Genomic DNA, 10,286 nt, shown 5'->3' on the forward strand with positions numbered 1-10,286 from the left:
AGGACTGGGGGGAAAGGCACGATGTCCTCTCCAACCAGGACCAGCCTCCTGATGCGGGATGACAGCAGGGGCGAGCTGGAAAGCAGAGCTGGAAGGGGCTGGGTCTGCTCAGGGCTTGGTGGTTTATGCTGCCTCTTGCTTTACCCTTCCCAGAGCCCCAGCACAGGAGACATACTCGCTGTTAGAGCGGATATTAAAATGAAAAAATTAAATTGAGACTTTAATGACACCAGGGGCCACCGTCACACTAAAGAGAGGTTAAAAACCCTGTTATGGGGGAGTTGGAGTTTTTCCGCTGTGGAAATATCATAGGAGCCAGCACTGGTGGGAGCATCCCCTGGGCTGGGTCCCATGGGTGGGTGCTGGCCTGGGGCTGGACCCTGCAGCCACCACCAGGCACGGAGTGAAGGGATTTTTCCTTATGGAGGGCAAAAACCAACCCACACAGGGTCAAACAGGTAGAGCTGGAGCTGGTGTTTCCAAGCTGGGAGGGGAAGGAAGAGATGCCTGTCTGTGGGGAGGGGGCTGGAGGGGAGCACAGCCCTGGTCTCTGCTCCTCAGGGATGCACAACACCCACAAAACCAGTGTGGGTGCTGGGATCAGGGCCAGCTGGTGGAAAAAAGTCTCTAGCCTGGTTAAAGCCTCTCCCATAGCTGGATGTGCAATAGCTCTGATGGCATTTCTCCTCCCAAGCTCTTTTTCATCCTTTTTTCCTTTCTTTTTTTCCCCCCTGCATTATTAACCTTTTCATTTTTCCTTTTTTCCTTTCTTTCCCCCCCCCCCTGCATTATTAACCTTTTCATTTTTCCCCCCAATTCCACACTGCAGGACCCAGGGCACTAAACAAACTTATTTGCTCTCCCCAGCAAAGAAGCGGAAAGAAAAAGCTCATCTCCAGCCTCCTTTATTGGAAAGGGAAGACCAGAAAATTGCATCTTAATGCTTCAAAAATAGAAGCAAAAAAACCCTACCAAATATTTGAGAGCTTTAAAGCCAGACCTGAGATGCGAGAGGAGCTCAATGGGAGGTTGTAAGCACCCAGAGCTTTATCCCATAGAAAATAAACCCCATGATGAGGACCTGTGGGGACACATGGGTGGAGAAGAAATAAGGTGCTGCACCTTGCTGGAAAGCAGCCTCCTCTCTCCTAATTACTTTCCTAATTACACCTGAGAGGCCTTTGGTGGAGGCCCGTACTAATTATTCCCACTTAACGTGACACCTTCATGCGTCCTCCTGCCTGTTGCCTGTTGAGGGTGGGTGAAAAATAAATAGCTCCTTGTGAGGAGCCTCATAAGGGGTTTTCTCCAGTCCCAAGGACCAGTTGACTTCTTTCAGTCGGTCACTGGAGGTTCGCTCAGCCCTTGCGAAGCCACCGGCAGCGCTGGCCACAGCCGGGCACAAGCCCCAGTAAAATCTGGGTGGGTTTTGGTGACAGCTTGAGCTCCTCCGAGCATCCAAATCTCCCCAGCCAGATGGTTGGGCTGATTACACGCTTCCCGGGTCACCCCAGGGCAACGCCAGCGTTTCCACAGCCCCACCAGCTCCCAAGCGAGGAGAAAACAGTTATTCTCCCGGACTCAGATAGGGAAGGAGTTTTTTCTTTCCCCCTTCCCCCCTATTCACTGTCCAGGGGAGCCCATTCACTCCCCAGGGAAGGATGGACACTGCAGCCAGTGTACCCGATGCTCACAATCCCCCCGGAGCAATCAGGTCTCTCCAGGTTCGGTTTTTCTTTAGAACCACAGCAGCAGAAAAAGGGAAGGAAAAACAAAAATAGGTGTGGGGATGGTTTGATGCACGGCGCCTTGGACACTGGCGTCCTTGTTCTCTGCTGGCCACGTTGCCCAGCCGGAGCGGGGGAAACCTAATCCCGCTCCCTCCCCGCTCGGGTTTCCCACCTCTCCTGTGTCACAGCCCCCAGCAGGCAGGCAGCAGCACTAATTAAATATTATGGTGGCCCCAGCCCTCGAGACACCACGATTTAATGCCCAGTGTGTGAAAATCAAGGGATGGAGTGAGGTTCCCCGCACGTTGCACTCCCCCACTTATTGCAAGCCCCTAAAACGGGACAGACTCTGGCCAAGGGGGGTTTATCCTTGTCGAGACCATCCTGAGGACAAGCCCCCAAAGGAAAACCCAGGGAGAAGCACACGGAGTGACTGGGATGCAGGGATTATGCCAGGACCATCAGGCTCCCAGTGAGGTCCAGTGATCTCCTGGGGCTGATGTGCCACTATCACGGAGGAAAAAGATGCTTGATTTCAGGGTGGGGTGTCAAGAGATTTCATCAACCAGCCCATGAACGATGTGCAAACGCCAAGTGTTGCTTGCCTGACACTTAAATACTCGAAATTTTTGCACCTTAGAAATAGATTGATGGGTGATTAGATTCAGGTGTCAGCGCCGCAGAAGGGGGTGTGAAAACCCCAGCTCTGGCTCCTTGCAACCAACCAGCAGGTCCCAGCCCACGTGGAAGCCCTTCTCAGCGCCCAGAGTAACCCAATTTCTGCTGTCTGGCCTCATCACTCAGCTCTCCGGCAAGAATTAGAGCAGGGTGGGGAGTTCACACCAGTCTCCCCGCCCTGCCTGGGGAGGAGGTGATACCATCAAGCAGAGAAAGTCCAGCAGCCAGGCTGGGGCCACATTCTGCCTCTACCCAGCTCCTCTGGGCATGACAGCATCCATACTAGGCACAAAATTAATCTCAGCTGCATCTTTTCGGCTGCAAAAATCAGCCTCCCTCCCTCCAAAAAGGGCTCAGGAGGAGGTTGATGTTCCCCACCCCCAGCAGATCACTGCTGGAGCTCGGCGATTTAGTAAAAAAAAAAAAAAAAAAAGTATTTCCTCTTTCTGGTCCATGCACAAAGAGCCCTCAGCCTGTATTTATCTGCCCTGAACTTTATCTGCTGCAGTTATTCGCCTGGAAATGTAATCAATCTCCCTTCTGATGGCACCCGCCCCTCCAGCTGGGTGGCTGCACGGCCGCCTTCCCCGCTCCACGGCCAGAGGCATTAGGCAATCCAAGGGGATGTGCTTCTGGGGAGAAAGAACCCCAGGCACCAGTAGAGGTTAGGGGTGGACCTGCTGAAAGCACTTCTGAGGAGAAGGATCTGGAGGTCCTGGTGGAGAGTAAACTCTCCATGAGCCAGCAATGGGCCCTTGTGGCCAAGAGGCCAATGGGATCCTGGGCTGTGTAGGGAAGAGTGTGGCCAGTGGGACAAGGGAGGTCATTGTCCCCCTCTGCTCTGCACTGGGGAGGCCACAACTGGAATCCTGCCTCCAGTTCTGGGCTCCCCAGTTCAAGAGAGACAGGGAACTGCTGGAGAGAGTCCAGCGAAGGGCAACAAAGGTGATGGAGGGATTGGAGCATCTCCCTGATGAGGAAAGGCTGAGAGAGCTGGGACTCTTGAGCCTGGAGAAGAGAAGACTGAGGGGAGACCTCATCTACATTTACAAGTACCTAAAGGGTGGGTTGAAGGAGGAGGGAACCAGACTCAGTGGTTCCCAGTGACAGGACAAGGGGCAACGGGCACAAGCTGGACCATGGGAAGTTCCACTCCAATATGAGGCAGAACTTCTTTGGGGTGAGGGTGACAGAGCCCTGGAAGAGGTTGTCCAGGGAGGGTGTGGAGTCCCAAATCTGGAGATCTTCAAGCCCTGCCTGGATGCTCCTGGGTGATGTGCTCTGGGCAACCCTGTTTGGCAGGGGAGTTGGACTGGATGATCTCTAGAAGGTCCTTTCCATCTCTGACAATTCCCTGATTTCCATGTGGTAAAGAAAAATGAAAACGCAGTTAAAAAAAATAAATTCCCCACATGGGGCAGCTCAAGCATTTGCTAAACCTCTGCCCCGTGTGGTGCAACAGGAGCAGAAATGGTCCCCAGGGGAGGGAGCACCAGGGCAGTCCCCCAGCAATGGGGGTCACCCCCAAATCGGCCACCACTGGGACAGGGCACAGCAGCTGGGCCACCGGGACCTGGTTCCCCTGGTGTCACGTCTGGAAGCACTTAGGCTCTGCACCGCCCCAATAAAGCTAAGGTTTCCAGATGAAAGGAAACGGCTCGAATCTGCTGCAGATCAGAGCCTTGACCTGAGCGTTGCCCGTCTCTGGTTACTGCTCCTTGCCCAGGAAACCCCACCGGCCCCGCAGGGCTCGGCTTACTGAGAAAATAAAAGAGCTGGAGCTTTCGAGTCTTATAAATGAGCAAAAAAGCTTTTGCCAGTGGACAAAAACCACCCCACGCTCTCGCTGCCCCCGCACTGGGAATGGGGGATTTGCAGGGTTTTTGTTTCAAGGTATCCCGGCCGCGTGCGAGGGGTGGATGTGTGAAAGGGGGTGACGTTGCTGGAAGGAGTTGTTCAAATATTTATACAGCCCGAGCCTCCTTGTTTCCTGCTCCCAGATGAGGTCCTCTTAATGAAATGTAACTAAACAAGCCGCTTCCATTCTGCCTTTGCAACGATAATTATGGCTGATACAGTAAACGAGATGGCAGCGTTTCAACACCCCGCTGGAGAGAAGAGAACCAGCATCCTCTAAGGCAACATCTACCCGGCAGTGTCAGCCCCAAAGTTTGGGGAAGAGGGTTTGTATTCGGGTGGTGTGACCTCACCAGGGATCCCACCATCCACCCACCCACACAGCTGGGATGTTTACGGCTCCAAGATTTGTTTGAGACTGAGGGGAGACCTTATCAATGCCTATAAGTATCTCAAGGGAGGGTTGAAGGAGGAGGGAGCCAGACTCTTTTCAGTGGTTCCCAGTGAGAGAACAAGAGGCAACGGGCACAAGTTGGAACAGAAGAGGTTCCACTCAAATCTGAGGAGAAACTTCTTCACGGTGAGGGTGACAGAGCCCTGGAACAGGCTGCCCAGGGAGGGTGTGGAGTCCCCTTCCTTGGAGATTTTCAAGACCCGCCTGGATGCTCCTGAGTAACATGCTCTAGCTCTGGGCAATCCTGCTTCAGCAGGGGAGTTGGACTAGATGATCTCTATGGTCCCTTCCAACTCTAAAATTCAGTGAAATTCAGTGAAATTTGGCGTCACTGGTCCTGGAGATGGCATCTCGGGTCCAAGATGGTATCACTAGTCCTGGAGATGGTATTTTGGATCCAAGATAGCATCACTGGTTCTGGAGATGGCATCTCGGGTCCAAGATAGCATCACTGGTTCTGGAGATGGCATCTCAGGTCCAAGATAGCATCACTGGTCCTGGAGATGGCTTCTTGGGTCCAAGATAACATCACTGGTCCTGGAGCAAGAACCCCTCAGTGCCACTGGCTGGGGAGAGCCACCAGGTGAGCCCCGATTTGGGTCCAAGATAGCATCACCGGTCCTGGAGCAAGAACCCCTCAGTGCCATTGGCTGGGGAGAGCCACCAGGTGAGCCCCGACCCCTGATGGCTCTTCACCTTCTTCTCTGCATGGAATATCACCATCATCACATCAGGTGTTTAATTTTGTCCGGGAATAAGTAGCTGAAGTGAAGCAGCAGGTCCATGAGCAGGGGTGGAGGCTGCCCATGTTGGAACTGGTATTTGTCATCAATTGTCTGGGGGGAGAAGCCCCTTACAGAGCCTCTCCTGGTACCTCCATCTCACCCATCCCAACGCACGTGGTGATGGAAGGGGAAAACATCCTCCTACACTTGACAGGGAGACGGAAACTGAGGCAGAGCAAGGGAATGGGCATCAGTGGCAGAGTCCAGCATCTTCTTAACAAATAAGGGCTCCCTTTGCTCTTCTCCACCTTCTCAAGCTGGCAGGGGTTGGCTGAACACAGCAAGATGTCCCAGTGTGTAGGGCTACCAGCAGGTTCAAGTCCTTGCTCCATCATGTTTCCTTCATCCTTTGGACAAATCCTTTTGCCTTCCTCCAACGCTGTGCAGTTTGAAGTGGGGTCACTTGGGCAGCAAGAAGGTTTTTTACCCCTTCAAGGTTTGCAAGAGCCCAGCACTGTGCAGAGAAGATGGGTTGTGTGCTGGGTGCCATGCCCAGTGGGTGCTGGGTGCCATGCCCGCTGGGAGCATCACCAAGGACAGACACCCAACAGTAATTCCCCTCTTCTTGGGGGAGGAGATGTGTTTCCCAAGGAGAGGAGGTCTCCAGCAACAGGAGGAAGCAGTCAGTGGTGCTGTTGTCCACCATGGATGGATGAGCCCTGGGAACAGCTGAAGGCAAATCCAGCTCTGGCCAGGCTGGAGGACACCTGCAGAGCTGGGCATCGCCAGCCTAGAAACCTCAAAGCATCCCACCAGCAGGATTGGGGTGGGGTTGCAATGACCCAGGGGACAGCCACGACTTAATACAGCCTGTGCTGGAGTGGTGAGAGACCCCACAGTCCAGCTGGAGGGCTCAGCTTCACCCCTGAGGGGGATTAGCAGAGCAGAAGGAGCCCCGCAACGAGACCATCCTTCATCCCACAGACAACAGCAGCATCCTGGTGTGACACACACCTCCCTGAGCCCCACACACCTCAGAAGGTTGTAGGTCCAACCTGGCTAGCAGGGAGCACCCTCTCCACCCTTCAGGTGGGGAAACTGAGTCACAGAGCGACGGGGTAGCATCTCCCCAAAAGCCTGCAATAGCCTGGGAGGGGATCCCAGGAGTCCTGGCCTCACACAGCCTCTCCTCAGGGGATGTGGAAAGCCAAAAACTGGTGTGTCTGGGGCTGTCGGCACCATGACCCCCTCCAGCATCTCGCCTGACACGCTCACAGCACCGTCCTGCCCTACACAGTGATGGGGCTCCCCGGAAAACAACAAAAGAAAAGGGAAAAAGAAGCTACCAGGGGGAAAAAAAAAAAAAAAAAAAAAAAGATTTTCGGCTCACCAGTCTTTTTTTTTTCAGATCTAAAATTGATTAAAATAAACCCAGTGATCTGACTTAGCTGTTTCTATTTAGAACCTGAATAAAGACTTGTGAGCCCAAAAGCTTATCTGCTTTGGAGTTATTTTTTTTTTCCCCCCAACTGTACCAGTTGCTCTAATAAAAGATACAGCCTCCTCATGCCCACACCCTTCCACTGTCAAGTTTCCACCCGTGCAACTACCGTGACCATTGATTTCTCCTCTGGCTGGAGTGGGCACCGCGGTCCCCAACTGCCATCGTTCTTCAGAGGAGTGACAGGGTTACAACTCACCCAGCTGCCGCTTAGCCCACCAAAAAAAAAAAAAAAATAAATTTAAAGTGCCAGAATTTATGCTCAAAAATCTGCCTCCTTCTCTCTGTTTATTTCCGTGGCTCGTAGTGATCTTCCCACCACATTCCCAGCCCTGCACAGGGCTCAACACAAATCCTGGGTGCCCACCTGGCACCAGAAGTGATACTGGAAACCACAGGAGATGGTTTGCATGTAAAGGAAGCAGCAAGGCTTGGGTGGGAGCGAGCTGGGAAACCATGGCTGTAACCCAGCCTGGTTGTGTCCCAGTCCCTTTGGCCATTTTTCTTGCTGGTGGGGAGAGCAGGAGACCCAGGGAAGCAGGTCTGTGCTGGGGGGCACGTTTGGAGGCTCGGACTGGGGATGGGGGACTGAATCACTGGGATGTGGTGTGGGTGATGGACAGGGGACCGCGGTCCCACAGACTGGCTTCTTCTGGGTGCTCAGTCCCCAAACCCCAGGCTGAAATGGTGATGGCTCCTGCAAACTGGGCTCCTACATCCTCCAAATCCAGGATATCTCCCTGCCACTGGGGACATCAGTGGCCGGTGCCCCTTCCAGCCTTCCCTTGAGCAAGGAGAGCGGCAGGACATGCACTTTGCTGCAAACCCACTAGAGCCCAACCCCAGCAGCCGGCCTTGCACAGCTCCTCACCCCCTACCAGCAGATTTTCACTGAATTTCACTGAATTTTTGGAGTTGGGAGGGACCATAGCGATCATCTAGTCCAACTCCCCTGCTGAAGCAGGATTGCCCAGAGCTTGTCAGAGCATGTTACTCAGGAGCATCCAGGCGGGTCTTGAAAATCTCCAAGGAAGGGGACTCCACCCCCTCCCTGGGCAGCCTGTTCCCGGGCTCTGTCACCCTCACTGTGAGGAGGTTTTTTCTCATATTTGAGTGGAACCTCTTCTGTTCCAACTTGTGCCCGTTGCCTCTTGTTCTCTCACTGGGAACCACTGAAAAGAGTCTGGCTCCATCCTCCTTCAACCCTCCCTTGAGATCCTTGTCAGCATTGATAAGGTCTCCCCTCAGCCTTCTCTTCTCCAGACTAAAGAGCCCCAGCTCTCTCAGTCTTTCTTCATAAGGGAGATGCTCCAATCCCTCCATCACCTTTGTTGCCCTTCGCTGGACTCTCTCCAGCAGTTCCCTGTCTCTCTTGAACTGGGGAGCCCAGAACTGGACACAGGATTCCAGTTGTGGCCTCCCCAGTGCAGAGCAGAGGGGGAGAATGACTTCCCTTGACCTGCTGGCCACACTCTTCCCTCTGCAGCCCAGGATCCCATTGGCCTTCCTGGCCACAAGAGCACCCTGCTTGCTCATTGTCACTTTGCTGTCCACCAGGACCCCTAGATCTTTCTCTTCAGAAGTTGTCTCCAGCAGCTCCATCCCTAACCTGTATTTTGGTCCCTGCTGGGCAGCACTGACCCATCCCTGGTGACTGCTGGCTTGGAAGCAAACCCCAGCTCTCCCCGCGCTCCCTTCCTCTGCCCCACGGGCGGTTCAGCGAGGGACAGGGCAGGATTAGGGATGCAGCAGCCCAGGGGATTACCCACAGCCCTCCCTGGGTGCCCAGAGCCCGGCAGATTGCCTGTGCCGCGGGGGGGAGGGCAGCACACAACCTCCTGCCTTGGCATTTGATGGATTTTTTTTATGGTGGATTTACCTAAAAGCTAGAATGACACCAGGGAGGTGTGCGTGCAGTGCAGGGCAGTGCGTGCAGCGGCAGAAGCGAGCGACATCCACTGCGGTGGGTGAGCAACCCTCGTCTGACCAAAAGGGGCACTTTTTTCCCCCAGGAATTCACAACCCTCTGCCAGGCTCCGAGTATCTCAACAAGGCACTTCCACCCAATTTTCACCTGTGGGGAAACTGAGTCACGGAGCAAAACCCCAGCAGGGCCGTAAGTCAGTTGTCCCATTGACTTAATGACAAGACCTTGGAGATGAGCAGGAATCTCCCTTGCTCTTCCCTACAGCATCAGCACCCCACAGCACCTCAAAGAGCACCCCAAAGAGCACCCCAACCTCCACGTTGCACCCAACCGCCTGGAGCTCCCGCTCATCCCAGCTCCACTTCCACCTTTCCTCCCGCCCGCTTCCCAAAACGGACAAGGACACGTGTCTGTAGATAAAAAAGTGCTATTTTTAGCATCTCGTATCATTAACCTCTGGGACTCGCTGCTACGCGTGGCATCCCTGGGGACAAGGTTCCAGAAGGGTACGTCAAACCAGGGACGGGGGAGGCACAATTACATCAACCAGAATGAAAACAAGGTGATACATCTGCACGTTGCTGGCATGGAGAAGGGAGTGTCCTCTACGCTCATCCCCAACCATCCCAAAATGAAGCGGTTTGCACACTCCAGGCTGCTCTAAAACTGTGGATTTTTGGCCACATCCCAATCTGGGAGTGGGAAGCAGTGGTGGCTCTGCTCTCCCTGGCCCCAAAACCCCTCCAGTCTGAACGTGCAGCTTGGCCAAATCCACATTGGATTAATGTGGAGTTTCCTTTTGTAGTTCCCTCTCTGGGTTCGTGCTGCTGCAGGGACGCTCTGGACGATGCTCCCAGTCCGTGCTGCATAGAAATAATGATTTTTGCCCTTTGCAGGGGATGAGGTTGTGCTTGCCCAGCTGGGCTCCACCGAGCTCCACTTCCTGCCCCAGTCCATACCAACGGCCAATGGCAGGGGAGCAGAGTGACACTGGGGATGGGAGCAGGAGAAATAGTGTGGGTGACCCGCTGCTGAGGGATGTTTCTTGGAAATTAGTGCTGGCTGCTCCAATCGGAGCTATAGAGCTGGGAAGGACCCCACAACCAGGCTGTGTCTCTCCTGCCCTGGGTCAGGATCGGCCCCATGGTGCTGGTTCCCCATGCCCTGAGCTAACCCAGCCTTTAGATACCCAGCAATGGGTTTGCACAGCCTCCCCACAGCCCTTTTATCTTGCCACATCCCAACCAACATGGGCTTCCCGTTGCCTGGCCCAAATTTTTCCAGCTCTAGGACATGTCTCACTGGTTCTTCACAGCCACAGTTGTCCCTGCCTGCCTTGTGCAGGGTTGCCCCTAGACCACTGCTCAGACTGGGCACTTGGCATCACTTGTCCCCACGCGGGCACACAATTCTG

At 54.1% G+C, this 10,286-nt stretch overlaps 1 protein-coding gene across 1 annotated transcript in view; it reads right to left on the bottom strand.

Moving 5' to 3' along the window:
* Nucleotides 1-10,286, bottom strand: part of SDC3 (syndecan 3) — a 70,474-nt gene that overhangs the window by 31,535 nt on the left and 28,653 nt on the right. The gene's annotated exons all lie outside the window — the stretch shown is intronic.

Source organism: Calidris pugnax, unplaced genomic scaffold (assembly GCF_001431845.1).
Source record: "Calidris pugnax isolate Ruff unplaced genomic scaffold, ASM143184v1 scaffold166, whole genome shotgun sequence".
In the NCBI taxonomy this organism is placed as follows: Eukaryota; Metazoa; Chordata; class Aves; order Charadriiformes; family Scolopacidae; genus Calidris; species Calidris pugnax.